The 15,691-nt window shown below is 33.8% G+C and overlaps 1 protein-coding gene across 1 annotated transcript in view; it reads right to left on the bottom strand.

The window, feature by feature from the left end:
* The window catches only part of LRFN5 (leucine rich repeat and fibronectin type III domain containing 5), a 252,068-nt gene that overhangs the window by 129,007 nt on the left and 107,370 nt on the right, over positions 1-15,691 (bottom strand). Inside the window, exon 2 of the mRNA XM_045900762.3 lies at positions 5,345-5,516. The gene's annotated coding sequence lies outside the window, so the exon portion shown is untranslated. The remainder of the gene's footprint in view (positions 1-5,344; positions 5,517-15,691) is intronic.

The following is a 15,691-nucleotide window of genomic DNA, read 5'->3' as shown; positions in this document are numbered from 1 at the left end:
AACTGTGGATTACTTCTGCACTGAAATCATTATTGTAGTAGGTATTGAAATAACCTAAAAGGCACTCATTTGCCTGTAATGGAACTCTATCTTCAAGACATAAATAAGTAAGCAGGTATTAAAAGGTTATTTGTTTTTCAGATATTAAACAGTATGTTAAAACTTCAGGATTTAGAACAGTAATCCGTATCTGCATGCAAGTGATCAAAAAGAAAGCCAGATTCTTATTATGGATTTAGAATTAATTGCCTGACACTAAGAGGAACAGTCACCTTAAAAAAAGTTGCTTTTTCACATCAGCAACAAAGCTTTTACCTCAGCTGCCAAATCTTATGTGCCTGATGTTTTGTATAAATATAGGGGGAATGCATTTTTATTTCAAGTAAATTACACCTTCAATATTCCTAATGACTGAAGGTAAGATTAATTAGACAAATGAGATTAAGCTACTACCTGTCAAGTCACAGTCATCATCCAGCTTTATCTACGTAATGAAGGATGATGGAAAAGGTTATCATTCGAGACTAACCCATATGTCTCCTCCTGCTTGTCCCCATCCCCAACTGGTGTGTTTTACTTATCCCTTCTGGGTGATAAAATATCTTCAACACCACTGAGGTTCTCCAACATTCTAGATATTAAATACTTCTGTGTCAAAACCATATAATCTAAGTTAACTGTGTTAGATATCTAGATAGCTCTTTTCAAAATCAAGTCTCTAGGTTTTCCTAAATTATTAATGTTTCCAGCTGGCACTGATATGTCTACAAAGTCCCTGATTTTTTTTTTCACACATCTTTCCATGTAGTTCTGTAATTTCATTGTGTTTTCCCCTTCATAAGTCATTAGTAATAATAAGCGAGTGTTTATAATCAGTGTAGCCTACACTGATTCTTCTAGTCTGTGAGTTTCTTGCTATGGTAAATCATAGATTTTTCTCTAAATGAAGTCTTTGTACCCCCAATTGTTTTCCTTGCTATAAAGTCTCCCATGCTCTTTTTAATATTAATAAGAGATGCCTCAGTTTACCCAGAGAATTCTAAATTTGACATATGTTAAAATGCCCCCAATGCAGCCCACAGTGATATAAGGGAGGTTTACTAGACATGAAACAGGGTGCTCATCACAATAACTGGTATAATAACCTAGGTTAAGTCTGTACAAATTGGACTTTTTCCAATGAGTTCCATAGCCAATGCTTTGTAATTAAGCTTGTTGCCATACATCTAATGTCAGTTGCCAGGAATACTCTCCACATGACATCAATCTCTCCTGGTCCTAAATGTAAAGTAATCATTATCTCCTAAAGCAAAACATTTATTCAGACCTCATCCCAGGACACTTCATAGTAAGAACTATAATATTAGCAACCCACAGAAACGACACTAACAGTAGGCTGAAAGAGCAGTGGCCTTTCTACATCAAGTATTGCCAGCTAAGACATTTTTAGTTTTGGTGTCAGTACTTAAGGGCTTTTGGGAGAACTGTGCATTATCTCTCTAGCTTCTGGAATATTTACCTAAGTGAGACAACACATCAGCACATTAACAATAGTCTAATGTTGAGAACTATCTCTGAGGTTCAAATTCTACTTATACTAAGTAGCATATTTGCATAATCTCAGATGGAAAAACTTCTTTTTCACTGAGCTCACATGACTATATGTAGTTTTCCATCACTAGTTATGGTAGTTATTTCTGCATTGTAATACCTGTATCACTCCTACTGATCTATAATTATTTTTCAACAAAAATTCCAATTGGATTCATTTGTACCTGCTTCATAACAGCAAGGACAGGGTCTTGATCAATCGCCTATCAGAAAATAAGACCCAAGGAATGTAGCCAAGACTAAGAAGGAGAGAGGGTAGCAGTATAAAGGCACTAGGAAAATAAACACCCACTGAGAATGGCAAGCCTGCAATAAAACTTTGACAACAAGAAAACACAAAACCAAAGAGATTTCATAGTCGGTGCTTAAAAATTCGATTCCAGTTGATGTCCTTGAAACCCCCACGGTGGAGTAGGGCTGGGGGGAAAGGGGGCTCTAGGCCCATGTTCATAGTGCCTAAAAAATGAAAAGAGGTTTCCATGATGAGCAAAATGGACATGGATCATGACCTCATGGTGCTCACATTCTGAAAGGGAGGTCAACATTAGATAACTGCATGAAGAGACATAAACTTGTAATGAATTTCAGTTATATGGTGCTGTGGAACCAAATGATAACAGGTCATGATCTGGTCAGGCAGAACAAGAAAGGCTTCCTTCAGGAAGTGACTATTGTGTTGAGATACTAGGCAAAAAGGAATTGGGAGTGGTGATCTGTTGAGGGAGAAATAATCATGTGCAAAGACTTTGGTGGAAGGTCATATGATGTGCCTAGAATGCAAGAAAGGTGAAGAGCACAGTGTGAAATAAGTTGGGGACATTTAGAAAAGGGCTAAACTGGGCGCCTGGGTGGCTCAGATGGTTAAGCTTCTGCCTTTGGCTCAGGTCACGATCCCAGGGTTCTGGGATCGAGTCCCGCATCGGACTCCCTGCTCAGCGGGGAGCCTACTTCTCCCTCTGCCTCTCTCTCTCTCTCTCTGTCTCTCATGAATAAATAAATAAAATCTTAAAAAAAAAAGAGCTAAACCACTTGAATCAAATAAGTTAATGTCTATTAAAAAGTACTGGAAGGTGTCAAATGATAATATATTGATTATTATGATAAATGGTTAAGCCACTGTCAATTAATGTTATCAGAGTTGATAATTTCCAAGTCTTAAACATAAGGAAATTTGTTTCAGAAAAATAAAAATATGATATATTTAATGTCAGTAAGAATACTTAATATTTAGAAGGCATATTAGTTTTGTAGAGTGATTATCATTACTGCTGTGCATATAGTAAATTATCTTTAGATACATATATACATATGTATATATTTAGACAGGCATGCACATTTCCTGTTCAGATATTATTGTTTATTGTTTAATTTTATCACAGTGCTTTAAACAAGAAGGAACAGTAGAAACAGACAGAAATACTATTTTACTGACTAAGACTAACTGAAAATGCCACAGTGAGAAAAATAACCATCATAACAACCACCACTACCTCAACTGTCCTACACTAGTAACGAATAGATATTCCATTGCCTCATTATTTTACTACTTCTCCATGCTTTACTTCCTCTAAGAAAGTTCCTAGTATTCCATTTATTTTTAAAGGGATTTTAATGGACGTGCTATGAATCTTCAATGAGCTATTTGAAATCTGAGGAACCTAATTAGGAATGTATTTACTTTCTCTTTTTTTCAGGGTGATTAATTCCATGCAAGACTTTCAGCCTAATGTTACTCCAAAGAAAAAAATAGAAAGGTAAAAGGAGGTTCTACTTCTACAGACTAATGGACTGGTAATTTAAAAATTGAATTAAGCATTAACTCAGAAGAGTCCTTCTCAATATATAAATTATTTCTGTTTAGCCTTCTATTGCCAGGTTAATTAAGGAAATCCTCTAGCCTTGATTATAACCATTAGTAAATGAAAATGTATTTGAATTCACTAGTCTTGTGATTTATACTAGAGAATCTATGTGAGTAAATATATTTCCTATGCTAACAGCTTTCATAAAGTCAGATGTGTTATTTAGAAAAGTCAGCTTTATCTGTGGAAAACAAAAATTTATTAAGTATCTAATTTATTGTTTGGGCATATAAAATCTCTGTAGGTTCTTGGGGGGTTGCCTTTAAGAAACAAACCTTATATATCTCTATATCTTCAAGATGTGTGAAATCAACTCAAGCTTAGTCGGGTCCTCCATTTCTTTAAAAAAGCAAAACCTAGAAAATCTGAAATGTCTCCCTCAAGTTGCTTTATTTAATAAAAAGCGCAAGAACAAAAACAGCAAAAGCAATTTTTAAGATAAATGAATAAATGATGTACGAAAAGAGTACAAGGTAATAAAACATGCATAGAAAAAACCTACACTAAAATAATGATTTGTAATCTATCTTCTGCATACTTAGACTCATCATTTTATGCTACAGTTATAATGAATTAACTTCAATATAACCTAATATATCCTATTTGTTTATGTCTTAAAAGTAGTCCTTCTAAATTACTTTGAGTACACTAGCAACAACATACTGAATGCCTGTTTTAGCTATGAAATAGATAGCACCACAATTCAGAAATAAATTCTTAACAACAGTCTTTCTGTTCCCTTAAAGATATAGACCTATCTGTTGCTGGAATATTGAAGCCGTAATATGTTGCAAAATAAAACTAAGGTTATTAAGTATTTTCTACCCATTCTCTTCAAGGAAATTTTAATTGCTAAGCACCTAATTAAAAAAATAATCTAGGCTAAATCAAACTTTTACTGTCTATAAAAATGCATGCATAATCATTTTGTGTGGTGACATTTTGACACAAATATATCCCTAAGAGAAGCAAGGGACGCCTACACCGTGTATTTGGGAAACGGGAAAAAAGAAATATGTCAAATTTAAATCAAATAAACTAGAAAAATGGCAAAACAATAGGATTAGAAGTATGAACTAGGAAAGTCTGAACATTCCCCAAGATACCATTTTTACTTTTCAAATCCTATAAACATAAATAATCATGTAATTGATGTATTTACCTGATACATCCAGTAATTAAAAAGCCCAAAGATAAGTATGCAGTTGGGAATTGGTTTGGGGGTGCCGTGTAATATATTACATTACGCATCTTGTACAATCTTCATGTCCTGATTTCAATCCATGTCCCTACCTGTGATTTCTCTTTCATTTTTTAGTTTGCATATTTATAAGTTGCGATAAATTCTCCTTCAAGGACACAGAGAACACGTTACTCAGTAAACCAACAAATCAAGAGAAATGTCATTTCCTGCACCAGTCTCTTACTCTCCATATACCATTGGAGATCACAGTCATGAAAAGGGTAGTTGATATTTAAGAATCAAAAGACCAGAGATTTTATTCCATCTTCTTAATTCATTAGACAAGCAAATTTAATAAAATATTTGGTCATGCTGAATCCATTTACTTATGTGCAAATATTATTTTAATCTCTCCCCTCTCTATGCCTCAAAGCTGCAATATAAATCATGATAACCATGTGAAGCAGTCCTGAAAAAAATCTCAGAAAACCCCATAAACATATGGGTTATCAACATAAAAAGTAATAACTATATCTTCAGAAAGATAAAACTCAAAAAAGAAGTCAAATAGTCAGTGATGAATAATCCTGGTTTTAATTTGTATATGAATTTGCAAGATTTCCAGTTAGCCTCCTCTAAGTATTTTTAAAACCACGGGCAACGATCAAACTGAATGTAGTCAACTTACTTCTGGAGCCAGAAGAGTTCCTCACTGCTGTGAAGGAGTCAGCACTCTGCCTGGCTGCTGAAGAAGACGGACAGGGTGAAAGCATCTCCAAAGCTGATTCTGAGGATAGTGTCAGAAGGGTGCTCAGCTACTACATATCTTCCCAACACCTGGCTGAATGGTTACAGGGACTCTTCAAAGGAGACAAGCACAAAAAGAGTGTATCAAAATATGTCTATAAATATCTTTAAAAAATAGAGTTGCTGTTAACTGCGTGATCAATCCCAAAATATATCAGGAATATCACTAAATATAATTTGAACAGATTTGCATAATAAGGCTTTCTAATGGCCCTGATTCCAACAGCTATGTCAGCGTTGTGTTTTTCATCTTTAGAGGTTTTCTTATCTCATAATTGAAGATAGTTTAAACAGTCGAAAGATATATAGTTCAATTTTCTTTACATTTCAATTAATTCAACTTGCAGACTAATGTTAAAAAAATTACAAAAGTCAAGAAATGTTTAACCATCATCTACTATGTACCAAGCACATGATGCTGGCCATTCAGCAGTGAATGAAGCTCATAAATCCTGCCCTCATAGCAGCAAACTGCTTTATGTTGTGATGCCTGTATTTCCTTCAAGACAGAATCCACTTATTTAAACACATCGATAATCTACAGAGGAAATCCTCAGATGTGCCACTTGTATTTGAACTTCATGTCAGAAGATAGCTGATTTCTACCTATTTCTGAGAGTCCCATATTAATCTAAATAATAACTGATCTACATCTAGGAGACACAATATTTAACTTTCTTTCCCCTAACATCTATATAATAATGCCAATTAATATTCAACCACTAGCACTTTTAATGCAGAAATGGGCTGAATTGTTTAAAATGTTTTTTAAATGAACAAAGGCATTGTAATTTTACTTAAGTCATGATTTATTTTATCTTATTAAGAATCATATAAGATGATACAAAAACAGTTTAGGTTTTGTTTATTGTTTCTGCTGTCTCCATTTGTAAAAATGTGTGAATGATCTTATAAAGTCAAAATTTAAGAGGGTGATTATATTGTCCTGAGATGGCTGATAATTACAGCTTAAAAAAAAAAAAAAAAGTAAAGCTACTGCTTAAAGTTTATATTGAAATTACTCAGGAATGTTAAAAATCAATGAACAGATTAATGGTAAAGTGGAATAAAAGTAAATTACAGTTCATTTCAAATTACCTTTATGAATCTGCCAACTGATGCTATCTTTTTAAAATTTATATTTATTACAAAAGAAAGATGTGTCTTAGAGAATCAGGGAATAATTTAGATATACCACATATACACATACATGAATATAAGTCAATCATATGCCAACCATTCTGAGACAGCTGTCATTTGCCTTGTTATTTATTTCTTTCCATGAATATTTTAATTTTTACATTTTATATGCATGATAAAAATATAAGAAATACAAAAGCAAATCTCCCTCCAAAGCAAGACATATACCCCTTAGAAGAAACAAATTTCAAATTTCAGAACATCCTCCCAGAAATACTTCACACATATATGAATGTGAATCTGTGTGTGTGGATTTTTATACATATATAAGATTGTACCCTATTTTGCTCTATTCCTTTTATTTCATACACCATGAAGATCACTCCTGTTTTCTATTATCGACCCTATTCATTCTATCCATGAGTTTCTATTATATACATACAATATAATCTGCTCATAATATGTCCAGGTTGAAAATTAGCAAATGTCCAGGATTTTATCATAAGATGATATAATCAATGTCCTATTATACATCTATCTATGTACACATATTAGTGAATACATTTATAACAAATTCCTAGAAGTAAAATGTTTAGGTACAGAAGCCTGCTATTGAAACTCTGATTATGCTCCCTCCCTGTAGTAAAGAGGAAGTATAAAGCAAGAGCAAAATATTATTAATATCTCCAATTATTATACTAACAATAAAAAAGGACTGATGATCAACAGTATCTCCATGTCTTCATTTTAGCATGGAAAGCATAGTAACTGCTACAATCCTTTCTAAATTCTAATAACCCAAAGCTCTTTTTATCTACAGTTATATCATTTATTAATGATAACATTTTCCCTTTTCTTACAATAACTTTTATTAAGTACTTACTATGTGCCAGCTGCCAAAAAGCATCTATTATCTAAACCAATTCTCCCAAGAATCAAATGAAATAAATGCATATTCTTATACACTGCTATGAAAAGTAGGGATAGAGGTAAGTCAACTAGCCTTGAGCAAGGTCATATAGCTAGCACCAGGCAAGCCTGGGACTTTTAATCTAGGGCTAGCTCACTCCAAATCAATGCTCCTGTATCTGATATTGTAAGTGAAGATTTCAGAAAGCCATTATAGAATTCTATAGTAAAGAAACACAAAGAAGGTGCTGGGTTTTTTGTGTTTTTTTTTTTGTTTTGCTTTTTGCTTTTTAGTCCATATATTTTGGTCAGTGCAGTGCCAAAAATAGTAGGTTTTAGACTGGTATTCTAATACTGCAATTTTGTGGTGCGATCTTACAAAGATATCCTTTTCTACTTGATAATATCTTGAAATAAAACATCTTATGAGAAATTCTGATAAGTTCCTTAGTTCCAAGTTGTTGCTATGTTGGCCTTCTTCCACAGTCTTAGAAAATTTGGCAACTGTTATTGTTTATGTACATGTATTCCCAAGAAATATGGTTCTTCCTCCAACAATTATCTTGAATGCCAACATTAAACTCTGAAAGAACTCAGGAAACATGGGCAAAACTCAGAAAGTTATTAGGGAATATTTTTTTCAAAATGGAGAATCATGACCCCTTCCAGATCCTAGTGGCATCTTCTTCCCCTCAAGGTCTTCGCTAAGTGCTCATCAGTTGTCTGAACATATACTTTGATTCAAATCTCACTATCAAAAACAAACAAACAAACAAACAAACAAATCTCACTATCGATAAAGGCAGGACTTTAAAAGTCTTATGAGCCTTGACTGGAATCATAGCAATGACCATATTATTCAGTTTTCTCTCTTAAAATGAAAAACAATATTACAAAAAGTTGTCATTATTTCAAGGTGCCATACATCTGAAAGTATCAATCTGTAATAAAATTCATTGTAGGCATGTGATAATTTTGTTTCCCTCAGGAAGTTTTTCCTAAGGTTGCCCTAAGTTTTACCACATTGATCACTAAAGAAACCCTTGAAATATTTGAAGGTAGCAGTAACATAATCTTAAGTATTTCCTTCAAGTTTAAAGATCCACTTTGAGCAATTATGAATCCACCAAAAAGCATCATTACTTATCTTTCTCCACCTTACCTCTAATAGTACAAAATAAATAACATGAAGGAGCTGATCTCATTAGTTTTTAATTATATCTACCTTGTGTTGAAAATGATTAAAAATTAAACATTTAGTCGTCCAGATGTTTCAGCTACATGATGCAAAAACCCAGCTGTTTTGAAATATATGATGAATAAATGAATTAGATGGTTTCACTGTAATTTAGTCAATCACTTATTTGATAATCATATAATAATATATTGTTTGGTATAATATAGCCATGATCTTAGTGGACTACTCCAAAAATGAGGGTATAATATAAGAAATACTATTTTATTAAGACAAATAACTTGAAAAAAATTTGGACCAGAAATATAGAATAAAATCAGAAATTATTTTTTGATAATGGGTTTTTGAAATGCATAAATATTCAGGGGGATTCATAAAAATGCTATTATTAAAACATGCTTGCCTCATCACCAGTACTGTTAAACCTAATTTAAAAATTAAATTAGAAACCCTGATTGAATATGACCTCACTGATATGAGGAATTCCTAATCGCAGGAAACAAACTGAGGGTTGCCAGAGTGGGGGGTGGGGTGGGAGGGATGGGGTGGCTGGGTGATAGTCATTGGGGAGGGTATGTGCTATGGTGAGCGCTGTGAATTGTGTAAGACTGTTGAATCACAGACCTGTACCTCTGAAACAAATAATGCAATATATGTTAAGAAAAAAAAGAAGATAGCAGGAGGGGAAGAATGAAGTGGGGGGAATCGGAGGGGTAGACGAACCGTGAGAGACGATGGACTCTGAAAAACAGAGCGTTCTAGAGGGGAGGGGGGTGGGAGGATGGGTTAGCCTGGTGATGGGTATTGAGGAGGGCACGCTCTGCATGGAGCACTGGGTGTATGCACAAACAATGAATCATGGAACACTACATCAAAAACTAATGATGTAATGTATGGTGATTAACATAACAATAAAAATTTTTAAAAGAAACCCTGATTGAATATGGAAATCTATTTGTGTTACTGAATAAAGTGTACCATATACCCAGCTATAGGAAAATGTTTACAAATTATTATACACATCCAGGATCATATGATAAATAAATTAATGCACCACTAGAACATTTGTTGCTTAATGTAAATGTCACTTGTAAATGAGAACAACTAATCATTCCTTTCCTCTAATAGCAAGTGTTCAGCAGTTAAATAAAACATAAATCTTGGTGACCTAAAAATTTTACTACTGCATTTGTAATTTCCTGTTAACAACTCAAGAAAATAATTTTAAGTGATGCTGTATTTCAGTAACATACAACCCAAGGTGGAGGCGTATTTGGGAGGGGCAGGGAGAAAGTATAGACAGTTAACAGGAGGAACTGTGGTAATACAACTGCTCTATATTTTGACTGTGTTTGTATCACCTACATATGTGATAAATTTTAGGAAACGAAATGTAAATACCCACAAGTATATGTAAAACTGATAACCTGAATAAGGTAAGTAGATGGACTCAATGTCAGTTCCCTGGTTGCAAAATTAGATATTCTACTACAGTTATACAAAAGGTTACCATTAGGAATAAAACTCTGCATAGGGTCTATGGGATCTCTCTGAATTATTTATCTCAACTGCATATGAATCTACATAATGGCATATCAGGTGACTTAGAGTGACCCTTAAGGGCCAATAATTTCAGGCTGCAGGCTCAGCATTCATTAATAGAAAAGGAATATCTAAAACATCAAGTTTAAGATTGCAATGAATTATTTGGTCCTTATCAAATCACATCTGGGTTACAGTGTGTCTCACAGAAAGACTGGGAAAAAACTTAAATCCATTAGTCAATGAAAAGGATTGAATTGCTCCTTGCTTTGGGTGCTAGAGTGCATCAGTGACATTATTGTCAGGACAGGATTAGATTTTATACCAGGAATGTGGTATAGTAAATTATCTAACTGCTGAGTGTCCTACTGGGGTGAGGTTGAATAGTCTCTACCTGCTCTTAACTGATATTTTTCTTTCTTAGTTAATAATCAAAGAAAATGTAGATTTCTGGTGTTTGAGAAATGTGAGGTGGTTTAAGAGTGGAAGAAAATGCTTAGTAGTGTGGACAGGAATTCTGTGGGTTTTTTTGGTGGTGGTGGTGGTTGTTTCTTCATTTTTAATCAATGTTAAGCTCTTATCAAATGCTTAACAAATTATATTAAAAATACATCCACTTAAAATTTATAAATCTAAACAAATGCATCTATGATATAAGTAAATTGAACCCACAACAGGCATACTATATATATATGTATATATATATAGTATAGTATAGTAGAAATATCTATACAGTATATATATTAGAAATATATACTTTAAGCATATATGAATAAAGTAGATATTTTTATTAAGCACACCCACATAAGTGTGTATTAGAATACTATATAAGTATATATAGTGGGATATTTTAATGTATATAGATATAGGTGGATCAAAAGAGAGAAAGAGAGAGAGAACATGCTCTATAGTAAGAACCCTAGAGCGTATATATTTGACTAAAATCAGTGAGTTGAACATGAGGCTGTAAGTCCTGAGTAACTACTGAGAAACTGTGATTAAATGATTTTGGAGCAATCTTAGACAATCCAAGGACCACATGAAAACTGGGAGCTGAAAACACTGCAAATATGCTGAAAAGCAATATGCGTGTAGAAAATATCTAAAAGCACAAGGAATACTTCTTTGTGGGGATGAGGGCTGGCTTAAAACCATTCTTACAACTACAGAGAAGAACTATGAGAATGGAAGTGAGAGAAAGCACACTTATAATGTACAACTAATGGCACCTCGTGTACCCTAGATCTCCAGTTGGCCTATAAACTCTTTGAGTCCCTGGAACATCATATGGATAACAGTGTACCTCAGCATCAACCATGCTCACTTCCATACAACAGACACTCGAGAAATACAAATTAAAGAATTTTAACTGCAAACAAAGGAAAACCATATGCTAAAAAACTCAGGGAGTTAACACTTGAAGAGAAAGTTTCTAAAAGAAAAGATGATTTAAAAAGAGAAGAAAGTTCTAAAAGTAAAATCTGTATGATACAATTAGAAATGATTTTTGATGGTAAAGAGGTTATTGGAAGGTAAGTTAAACCATGAAGACTGCAGAGGAGAAATTCTCCATAAAGTCAGGTTATAAAGTGGCAAGTATAAAACAGAAGGAAGGACGTAGAACCAAAGATGAATATAAAATAGTGTTTGCAAAATCACTTTCAGATACATTATTTCATTACACAGTAACCCCGCTGTCCTTGGTCTTTTCTTGCTCAGCATTTTACCGAGCTTGCAAGAGGACATAAGAAACAGTGCTTATTAAATCTGTGAATCTGTGACCCACACAAAACTGGGATTTAAAAATGTCTCCATAGGTTTAATGGATGGGTCAAGACTGTCAAAATGAACTATAATGGAGCCAAAGGTAAAGATGCTTAGATTAAAAAATTAAACTATTATAGTGTAGGGTGAAGGATATGTCTTTAAAGGCAGTTTATATGAAATACACTTAGAGTATTAATTGTCCCCATGGTCCTCAGGGTCAATAGTTTCAGGGCTGCAATCTCAGCATTCATTAATAGAAAAGAAATACCTAGAACAACAAGTTTAATAGTCACAGTGAATTATTTAGTCCTTATCAAACCTCATCTGAAATACAGTTTGTCTCATTCTGAATTCTTGCAAAACATGCCTAGAGACAGACTCCCAAAGAAAGCATGGCCAATCCCAACCACTACAATGAAAAACAGTTGAAAACTAAAACTGGAAATATTATCTTGGAAAAAGATTAAGAAACAGGGCAGATATCTTCAAATACCATTTGTAAGAGGAGGGTGGAGGTGGTGTTAAAGTCAGAGACTCAGAATGAAGAATAAGAACTTCTTGGGGATTTTGTACATTAAGGATCATGCTATTTTCATAGTATTGCATTAGTATGGTCTGCCCAAGAGCTCACTGTTAGCCAACAGGTTCATTCTATATAACTATCAAAGATGATGTTCTTGCGTGGGACTTAAGGTCAGAAGAGATGGCCATGAGAATACCTTCTAATGTTAATATTTTATGAGATTGCCTCTAAGGCAAACTGACTTTCCTGCACCCTGAGAGTGTGGCTCTATGGAGTGGTCTCTTCCAAAGCTATGAGGAAAAGAGATATGTGTATATTTCATCACTGAATTTATAAAATGATAAATACTTACGATTATAAATGAGAAAATTTACCTCAAATTCTAAGTCATATCTCTAAGCAATAGATTCCTACTCCAACACATATGTGTGTGGGTGGGGGTGGGGGGGTTAGTGTTAATTATTTTTTCAATAAGTTCTAGTTTGTGATTTTGATGTTTGACCAAGGGAACTGTAACTTCCTTTATAACTAAAAATGTGTGCATTTAAATTTTACTGTAAGTGCTATTAGCTCTGTAAACTTTAAGTCTCTAAGACCACAATTTAATTTTCTTCTTCTTTTTTTTTTTTAATTATTTATTTATTTGACAGAGAGAGAGACAGTGAGAGAGGGAACACAAGCAGGGGGAGTGGGAGAGGGAGAAGCAGGCTCCCCGCTGAGCAGGGAGCCCGATGCGGGGCTCGATCCCAGGACCCTGGTATCATGACCCGAGCCGAAGGCAGACGCTTAACGACTGGGCCACTCAGGCGCCCCTTTAATTATCTTCTTTAGGGTGATTATATGCATTAGCTAAATGAGTCTGCATTGGTGTAACTAACCTCAGAATAAAATAAAAGCTAATTTCAAACTTTTATGTTTTACCATTTTCAAAGCTTTTTCACACATATTATTTAGCGTGGTCTTCAAAATAGTCTTAAAGCAGGTAGCACTGTTATTTGATCTCATTTCAAAGGCCCAAATATGAAAAGGCATTTGCACAAAGCCATACTGCTCTTTGGTAGGAGGTAAAAGAACAGATTATAGAATCTCTGATTCTTATAAGTCTCTTTCCATTCAACTCCATTTTAAACAATTTTAAAAAAAGTTATTCATGCACAGGAAACTTCAACCAAGTTATGTCAAGAAAGAAGAGAATTGATAGCACTATAAGGGATGTGAGCAATAAGAAATAAAATGGAAATTTAACTCATAGGAGCCAAACTGGTAAATCATTTATGCACACTTCTAATTTATTTTGGAGCTAATGGCAATATATGTTGAAATTTATCTCAATATATCAAAATGAATAAACTGAAGAGAAAATGTAATTTAATATAGAAATGAAAGTTAGAGACAGTTTCAAAATGTGCATGTATGCCTATTGATGTTGGCTTTAAGTTACTATTTTTGAGATTACATTATTAAAATATGTGGTTTTCTGACCTATATCAGTAACTACACTTCTTAATTATTGAAATAATTGAATGTTAATGACACTTTAAATTAGGATAAAATTTTCTCATCTAATCAATGAAGTTCTCTTGATTCAACAGCCTTAATATCCTACATCTGTTTGCATCTGTTCCTCACTACTATTATTGTAATTCACTATTTCACTATATTTTACCTACATTAATACGACAGCTTCATAAATGGAATTTTTGTTCCCATCTTATCACAAGACAACATATCGCCCATATTTTCATTTTGCCACCACCATAATTATCTCTACAAAATGCATATTAAATTATGTGCCATAAATAAAATTCTAATATGGCATACAAGGCCCATAAGTATCTGGCTTCAAACATTCTTCATGCCCTTAATCTCCATGCATACTAACCTGTATCTTTTCAAAGACAAACTTGAAAATCTCACACCATACTTGCAAGTTCTCAAAACAACTCGCCTTTTGGATATGTGAGGCATCTGCATTGGCTGTTCCTTCAATACTCCTCTCTTCTTTGCCTAGCTAACTCCTTATCTTCTAAAATTAGCCCCAATGTTGAAATGAGACAGAGAGGGGAAAAAAACCAAACACACACAGAGAACAAGAATGGGTCACATGATCAAATTTATATTAACAAAAAATTATTCTGGCTAATGCTGGCTAATGCTGGCCAATGTGGAAGAAGAGAAACACGTTAGGAGATGATTTCCATAGCCCAGGACACAGACAAAATTTTTAGAGTAGGATGGTGGCATAAACACAAATGGAACTTGGTACACATCTATCTGCTGTTGAACCATTGCAAACCTCATGCTACAAAGAGCATACCTAAAATTGTGACTCTATCACTGACTAGCTTTATGATTATGAGAAAGCCCTTTTACCTAAGCACCAATGACCTCATCTAATATATTTTACGTGAAAATTAAATGAGACCATGTAAGTGAAGAATTAACACAAAAGCCTGGAATATAGCTGCTAGTCAAAGGGGGGATTACCTTTTAAAAAGTATCAAATGAGGAAAGTTTCAGAAAAATTTTAAAAAGTAGAGGAACATTACAAATACCAGATGCACACTTAGAGAAGAAAATGACCCCCAAAATTCATATGATCTAAAAACATAATGTTAACAACAATACCAACAAACCAACCAAAAAATCAAAAGGTTTAGATAATTTCAACCATAAGCCAAAAGAAAAAAATAGAATGACAAAGACTTGTAGTCTGTGTGTGCTCAGACCTTAGTCCTAGACTCAACCCTGAACACTCAATATTTTTTTTGTTGTGGTTGTTCTTGGGCAAGTTAGTTAATTTCTTGAATTATTAAATATTTTAGTTATAAAGTAAGGCACTTGGACTATATAAATACAAAGTTTCTTTTCACTTTTGAAACTGAACATCTAGATACCAAATGCTCATTTTGTGCAAGGCACTCTACTGGGCACTACCCATTAAATAACCTCACAAGGGCCTTTTATTCAATTTCAAACCAGAGTGCAAAAATACAGAAGAAAAAAAATTCAATTTAAAAAATCACCTCTTTCCAGATGATAGCTACACTTGCTATGAGCAGAGCATAACATATAGACTTATCAAATCACTGTGCTGTATACATGAAATTAATATAATATTGTGCATCAACAATGGTTCAATTAAAAAAATC

This window comes from Mirounga angustirostris, unplaced genomic scaffold (genome assembly GCF_029215605.1).
Source record: "Mirounga angustirostris isolate CCGP_5_RB_7025 unplaced genomic scaffold, mMirAng1.0.hap1 SCAF_9, whole genome shotgun sequence".
NCBI lineage: Eukaryota > Metazoa > Chordata > Mammalia > Carnivora > Phocidae > Mirounga > Mirounga angustirostris.
This window is presented reverse-complemented; position numbering and strand designations above follow the sequence as displayed.